This window comes from Zea mays, chromosome 9 (genome assembly GCF_902167145.1).
Source record: "Zea mays cultivar B73 chromosome 9, Zm-B73-REFERENCE-NAM-5.0, whole genome shotgun sequence".
In the NCBI taxonomy this organism is placed as follows: Eukaryota; Viridiplantae; Streptophyta; class Magnoliopsida; order Poales; family Poaceae; genus Zea; species Zea mays.
Window position 1 is genome coordinate 111,616,986 of NC_050104.1, and position 8,521 is coordinate 111,625,506.

Here is an 8,521-nt window from a genome sequence, read left to right on the forward strand (position 1 = left end):
ATTGGATTTTTGTTTGTTTGTGCATTTAAAACAATAGTAACATGGATAAAAAAATATATATTATAATGAGTAGAAGATTTAGATTAAACCCTAGATTTGAATTTGGGATTATTATAGAAAAGAAGAAAGAGATATTATGAAACACCAAAATAAATCCATAAATAAATAAATTGACCCCACATTGATATATTCAAATTGAATGATTAATTTGAGCACAAAATCTTGTGGAGAAATCTGAATTCAAGTGTTAGATTTGAAAATAAAAAGGATAAAAGAAAGGGGGAATGGCGTACTGGGCCTCGGAATCCACATTTGGCCCACCAGATGAAGCCACCCATCGCAGCCCACTTCGCCAGCCCGCATGCGCCGACAACTGGGGCCCCTGAGTCAGTCCCCATTCCACGTTTCCCTCTCGCGGGCGGATGTCTGGGACACTGCGGTCCGGGCCCACCTGTCGGATGCGGCTTCCCCACGAACAACCACACCGCGTCCAGCGGTGGCGCGGGCGGAGATCTCGGACGACCGGTGTACTTGGCCAGCTGCGGACTTGGCATCGCGGGTCTACAAGTACCCTCCCCGCGACCCGTTCCTCCTCTCTTCCATCCTTTCACGCGGACCCGGACACCGTAGCCATCGCACGCCATTGCTGGGTGTCGAGGATTCCGCCGCCGCCGGTGGATCTCGTCATACCGTGTCGCCTGCCCTCAGGGTTAGGTCGGGGGGGTTCGTCGTCGCCTGCGTAAACCTGTCCGCGCCCCCAATTCAAGTTGGACACCACCGTGGTCAAGTAGTGGCTTGCCGTACTTCTCCGCCGCCGCAGACGCGCGCCTCACCGTGGTCAGGTATCTTGTGCATGTTCCTCCCCCTGTAAGTCCTTCCCTTGTATTTGAATCATCCTCTGCTGCGCGTAGAACGTTTCGGGTAGGAGCATTAGTGCACGGCGGCGTGGATTGCTTGCGCCGGTGATGGCGCCACCATACACCGGAAGCGGCGCCGCCATCGGTAGGACCGGAGAGAGGGGAGTTAGCTGGGAACCCTTGATCTGGCGTTCGACGGTCAGGATTAGTCGGTCGCGTACCCCTTCGCGGGATGCAATCTGGACCGTTGATCGGCCGATGTACGGATAGGAATAGATCCCGGGTATTTAAAATCTGAGCCGTTGGATCCCGATCCCCCGGTCGGGATTGTTTGCCGTTGCGTATAAAGCGTGGGTAAAATCCTGGCGGTCGAATTCTAAACGGGCGGCCCAGATACAACCATACCCCTTCGCGGGTCCATTTTACTTAAGAGCCCCTCGGTTTCATTGAAATAAACCCGCTGTCCTACTGCATAGTGTTCTGAGTCTCAGGATCTTTTGCGCCTGGGCCCCTGCTGTTCTCAGATTTTGAGGCCCAGTCCAGAGTATTATAAAACCCGAGAAATTGAATTATAAAAGGATTTTTAATGTGAAAATATATGCTAGAACTTTGATAATTCATAGAAAATTCATATGAGCTCCAAATTACTCCATTCCAGTTTCTAAAATTTTGTACTTTTATTCTCCATCACTTAGAGCCTCTGTTTGGTCATGAAAACAGTAAGAAAATTTATTCCTCATCTAATTCTATTTCAAACACATAAAACCTTTGAAAATTCATAACTTAAAATCTGTAACTCCAAAAAATTATAATTCATGTTCCTGTGATCTTATTTCAATACATAGATCATTATTATGTATTTTGCATATATGTTTGATGTGATGTTAATTTTGCCTATGCCATGTTTGTTTGTATTGCTACGACTAGCGCGAGGTTACGAGCCACCTGAAGATCATCCTGGTACCTGGAATCTCAAGTCCCAGGCAAGTTGTGCCCTTGATCACTTCTTTTACCCACTCATGTTCTGATTAATCATAATGATCTGCATAGGTTAATTTTGATGGGACCCAATAGGTCACCCTAGTTTGTTCGTCCTGAATACCTTGTTTACCCCTGAATCACTTGGGTAGTTCTGCTACTGCTTTATATGGTTTTGGGTTAATATTTCATTACATCTATGTTCCAATTATGTTGTTATTCTATTTATGTTCATGACAAGATCATTAAATGTTAATTGGAACATAGAGCTTAACTTGAGAACCACGTGCCACCACAAGGGTTTAATGGGACGCCCTTGGCTGACTAATTAGGAAAGCTAGTGGAGGACTACCTTACCCGAAAGGGGCAAGGGCAGTAGGGGAGTGGTCAGTGTAGGGAGGCCCTCGGGAGGATTTTGCTGTGAGGGCGGTCCTGCAAGGGATTCCTGCATTGGAGCTTCCTATAAACTGTAGCGGGTTTTCTGAAGCTAGTGGAACTTTGTAAAGGCCTCGTAGTGTTACCCTGCCTCGCCTCCTCGGTAGAGGTGTATGGGAAGTCACGATCTCTTGGCAGATGGGTAACATGACTTGTGGGTAAAGGGTACCACCTCTGCAGAGTGTAAAACTGGTATACTAGCCGAGCTCACGGTCATGAGCAGCTCAGGACTCTCTGATGATTAAATTATGGAACTAAATTCAATTTGTCATATGCATTGCATCGCGGGTGAAGTTGTTATTTTTGTTCTACTACTTAATTGGGTTTGGTATTTACTTATACTTAGTAACTGCTAATAAAATTTTGACCAACTTTAAAAGCAATGCTCAGCTCTAACCATCTTCTTTGGTAAGCCTTACACTTCACGTGAGCTCCCACCTTTGGCGAGTTCATGCACATTATTCCCCACAACTTGTTGAGCGATGAACGTATGTGAGCTCACTCTTGCTGTCTCACAAACACCACAGGTCAAGACCAGGTACTGCAGGATGATGCTCATGGAGGATGCTGCGATGAGTTCGTGAGTGGTCTAGGTCGTCGTCTCCCAGTCAACTTTGGGTTGCTGGACCGTTGTCTCCTTATAATGTAATTATTTATTTTGTATAGAACTCCTGTTATATATAAAGATGTGACATTCGATCCTGTGCCACTTTACATCATATGTGTGAGACTTGGTCCCAGCATACCTGGTGTTTATGTTAGCGCCCGGGTTTTGGACCCCTAAAATCCGGGTGTTACATGAACTCACTTCCATTTCTTGAGTTTTGAACACCTTCAGCAAGCATCACCTTCGTCATGCCGCCGAAAAAAGCTTGAGCGACAGGGGCTGGTACTTTACAGCCGCTGGATCCCAATTAGGATGTCCTTTCTCTCAGAGAGGCCCGAAGCCAGAAGAGGAAGGCTGTTAGTCCAACACCTCCGGAGGATGACCTGGATCAGGAGATCCAAAACCTGGAGATCCTTCAGCAACAGGTGCAACGCAAGAAGGAGAAGATGGCTCGTCTAGCTGATCTTCAGAGACAGATAGACGAAGCTTCTGAGGAGGTTCGTCATCTTGTTCAAGATGATCAAAGCCGAAGGCCTCCACGCAGAGAGCTTCATCAGGAAGGCTTCCACAATGAGGATGACTGGTATGAAGATTTCCATCATGGAAACTTTGCTTTTGATGATGCTTCTCCTCTCTCAACAGAATTGCAGGCTACACCATGGCCACAGTCTTACAAGCCACCCCAGCTCCCCATGTATGACGGTCACACAGACCCGAAGCAATTCCTAATGAGCTATGAAGCAACCATATCTTCGTATGGTGGCAATACGGCAGTCATGGCAAAATCTTTTGTCATGGCCGTCAGGAGCGTTGCTCAGACTTGGTACTCTTCTCTTCGGCCAGGGACAATCACTTCTTGGCAGAAATTGAAGGATATGCTGATAACTAGCTTCCAAGGGTTTCAGACGAAGCCAGTCACCGCTCAAGCTCTCTTCCAGTGTACCCAGGACCATGAAGAGTACCTTCAGGCGTATGTCCGAAGGTTTCTGCGCCTGAGGGCACAAGCGCCAACAGTGCCCAATGAAATTGTCATTGAGGCCATGATTAAGGGGCTTCGGCCGGGACCATCAGCGCAGTACTTTGCCAGGAAGCCACCACAAACGTTGGAGAAGCTGCTCCAGAAGATGGACGAATACATTTGAGCTGACAATGACTTCCGCCAAAGAAGGGAGGAAGCATTCAGGTTCTCTGAAATGACCAGGGGCTTCGGAGGAAGGTTTCACCCGAGGCATGTTAGGTCAATCCATAACTCTGCTCAAACTGATGATCGAGGGAGCCAGCAGCAAAGGCCACAACACTCTTCACAAGCTTTGGCCCAACAGCAGAGTTCTTTTCGGTCGTCAGCGCCAAGGGGCAGAGGCGCTAGGGGCTTCGGGGGAAGGTTTGGAGACCAGCCAAGAAAAATATATTGCCTATTCTGTGGTGAAGACAAGGGCCATACTACCAGGATGTGCCATGTTACCATCCAGAAGCAGAAGGAAATAGCGGAAGCAGCAGCGCAACAGAGTCAGCCGAAGCAGGTCATGCATACTGCTTCGTACCATTCGCCTTATATTCCAGAATATGTAGGCAACCACCCTGCAGCTTCTGTTGCTTCGGCGAGCCAACCCCAAGCATCTTGGCAGCAATCTCCACCGCCACTGCCGACCCAGCGAGGACAACAGCCAGAAGGGAGTCAGCACAATCATCTTCAGAGGGATTTCAGAGAGGAGTCCGAAGCTCGCACAGTCAACAGCACTGTGCCAGAGTCGAAGCACATTTATTGACAAATATCCTACCTCAACAGCAGTTCTTTTGCATTTTCTACATTCACTATTCCCCTTTTGTCAATAAGAAACAATTATGAAGAGTTTAAATGTCTTTTATTGAATTTCAATTCCTTGTAATACTTTCGTCTTTTACCATAATAAAAATATGTTTTTTCCATAGGCTTGAGTTGCCGAAGCATACGAACTTATACTGATTTGGAGGACCTTTGAATTATCAAAAATTTGATCTAACGGACACAGTACAAATTGTTCGAAACAGTAAAAAGTCGTTCCTAAGGGAGCGCAGTGTAAGTTTTCTAAACCTACAGCGAAAAATAAACGCTGATTCCGCTGAAAGTAAAAGGCGAAGAAGCTCCTAAGGGAGGCTTACAGCGAAAAATAAACGCTGATTCCGCTGAAAGTAAAAGGCGAAGAAGCTCCTAAGGGAGGCTTACAGCGAAAAATAAACGCTGATTCCGCTGAAAGTAAAAGGCGAAGAAGCTCCTAAGGGAGGCTTACAACGAAAAGTCAGCGCTGATATAAAAAGTGTGTGTGCTTTATTACAGGGATATATATCTACGGCACAAATATCATTTTGCATAGCATAACATCATCACATCATTTTTGCATAACATAAGCATCATACAGCATAATGCATCTGGAACAAGAAGGGGATACAGTGTTGACCTTCGGAACATATTTTAGAGAAGAGAAAATCGTGCTAAGGCACAAGACAAATCGAGATGAAGTGTAGCCTCATCGGAAACGGAACACAAAACTTTTTTATAGCTTCGGAAAATATTTCACGAATCTTGGACATTTTTCATCAGAGAAGTAAGCGAATTCTTGTCATATAGAAAGGATTTTCTTCACGAAGCATGAAAAGAAGGGAAGGTGTTTTTTCGCCGAAGGCTCAAAAAATGGTATGTATGCAAAGTTTCATGCATCGTAAAGAATTAAGCTATAAATAGATTATATATTACATTTAAAGTTACAATATATTACACATTTTTACGTTTCAAATGTTTCTACAATAGCATTCAATCCTCTTTAAGTACTATCTCTGCAGCTTCGTTCAATAGTTGGTTGACAACCTTGTCCATAATGGCTTCGGCCATTTTTCTAATTTCATCGTCCCCCTTCGGGTGGGGGCCCGGAGATGCCTCAGCAGGTTCTGAGGGAAGAAAAGATACGGCTATATTACTATTACAAACCGAGAGCAGAGTCTGGAATTAAAAATTACAGCATGATAAAAACCACTAATTAATACCTATTTGCCCTTCGGGCTCTGTACTTTTCTCGGTAGCTTCCGCTATTTTTCTAGCATCGTGGATGCCTTTTTCACTCCTTTGAATAATTTCTTGCGCCAATTCTCGGCCGCCGTTATCCCAGATATTGATGAAGAATTTCCCACCAACCATGCTTGCTTCGGGTGAGGGGTCTTTAATGTCTTCAGAGGACAAGGTAGCTTCGGACTGCGCTAAGGATTTTACATGCTCGCAGCCTTTCCTCTCCAAAACAGCAGCAATCCCCCTAGCACCCGAAAAAGCGCAGATGTCACCACGGCTATTCAGAATTTCCTCAAAGGCCTCTGCTTTGTGACTGATCCATTCCATTGGACCTTCAGGATTGCCTCTTGAAAAATTCTCTTCACTAGAGAATGCGCCAACGCTGGCGAAACTAGATTTTATCTTTTTTACGCACTCTATGGATTTAACATAACATTTCCTCTGGGACGCACGAAGCTCTTTAACACTCATCTCTAAATGATTGGCCAGTTGATCACTAAGCTCGCGTTTTGTTTCTTCAAGTATACGCTCTTCTTTAGCTCTAGCTAGCTATTTCTGAAGATCTTTAATTTCACGTCTTTGGGCTTCGGCCTGGGCCTTTGAGGTAGCTTCGTCCTTTTTTACCTTGTCCACCAATGTAAGCAGAATTTTATCCTTTGCTAGAGCTTCATTTCTCAGTTTAATAACTTCTGATCGTAGGTTGTTGAATGCAATTTCATAGCTCTCATCTTCGGCACTCTTTTATGCTCTCAATGCGTTGCTTAAAATTAAACCCTATATGTAAAAAAGGTTGGTATAAGAATAAAAGAATGAGTTACGAATTATAAAATTTGTAAACATCCAATTCCCATACCTTCAGGCTATTGTACGCAAGACTATCCGCAAGATCCTCCTTCGTCATAGCACATAATCCAGCCTCGAGCTTCGGAAACCCCATACTTCTAGACATCTCCCGACAGACGGATAATTCTTTATTGTCTGGGAGGCAGTATAGGAAATCCTCTTCGTCCGTCCCATTGAACACTAGTGCCCCCTTCGGATATTTCAATTCTTTGGCATAGTGATTAGCTTCAAAAACTTCTTCTTCCGATAACTTTTTCCCCGAAGCATGACGCACAATATAATCGTATATTTTGGAAGTTACTTCGGGGACAGCAGTATCAATTTCTTCGACCAAAGTAGGCTCTGACATTTTCATTTCTTCAGTTGCCCTTGCAATTTTTGCTTCTTCTGCTTCCAAAGGTATTACCTTGGTTGGTTCTGAAGGCCCAGTTCTAACTTCAGTCTGTTGCTTTGGAGCCTCAGCAACGGATACTTCAGCAAGCGCCTCAGAAGTTTCAGCAGTCTTCTTTGGGGTTGTGCTTGGAAGTTTAATTGTTTCCAAAACATCTAACACATTAACCATTCTTTTTCTTTTTGGGGTCACTGTTGGCCCCTTTTTAATTTTTGCTGCTTTAATTTCTTCTGAAGGACTTAAAATTTCTGATATTTTCGCTCCCTCAGTTGATGTCTTTGGTTCTTCCAATTCTTTTGTTGTTGGCGCTTCGGCCAGCTCTTTGGCTCCTGGCAACGGAGTTGATTCCTTAGCTTCGGGGGCTGAAGATGTTTCACTGCCGAATTCAAGCACTGTGGCTAGTTCAATGTAACGTGGCCGGTGTGTGAGAACTTTCACCCTTTTTTCTTCGGCGCTGGCTCGCTAAGAGCAGCTGAAGCAGTTTCTTTCGTAGAAACTGTACCTTTCCTTTTCTGCCCCCGCACTGGATAATGGTAGTCGGGGTACACGAACCCAATTGCATCAAAAACTCGGTTCAGTCTTTTCTTTCTTCGGCCTCCGAAGGCTGCTGACATTGCAGTATCTTCGGCCTTCGAATATGCCCCAAGCAATTCATCACTTACAGTTTCAATGCTCCTTAACCAATCATCATCTGGTTCAACGAATTTGTCTCCATACTTGAATGTATACTTCAGCCTGACTAGCCCACCTTCGTCAGTTTCTTTAACAGTTTCTTTCGGCATTTCCCAATTATCTGCAAGAGGCCATACTCTGAAGGCAATGTGTTCTTGTATCAAATCCCTTGTCCCAATAAAGGAGCAGACTACGCCGAAGGCCCATTGGCACTCTTCGGCTGCTTCATCCATTTCTACCTTCGGTTTCCGGAGTCCGAAGCGCTGCCAGATGGGGCACATGATGACATCCTTAATATACTCTCGAACCTTCAAATCATTTTTTACATAGAACCATTCTTTCATCCATTCTCCGGGCCATCTCTTACGAAAGGTGGGCACGGGGCAGCTTGACCCAGAGCGAGCGCCGAAGCTGTAGCAACCAAAGTTGTTATGATATTGCTCTTTACCCCAGGGTTTTGTTTCGTATAACAATTCATGAATATTGCAAAAACTTTTCGCACTTGGCTCTAGGCCTTGACTCTTCACAGCCCAGACGAAGATTCCCATTCTTATTATTGCTTCAGGGGTAAGTTGATGAAGGTAAACCTGATATATTTTCAGAACTTCTACCACGAATCTGCTTAGAGGGAATCATAGCCCAGCTTTCAGAAAGCTTCGGAAAATAACGACTTCATCATCTCCGGGAGTCGGCACAGTTTT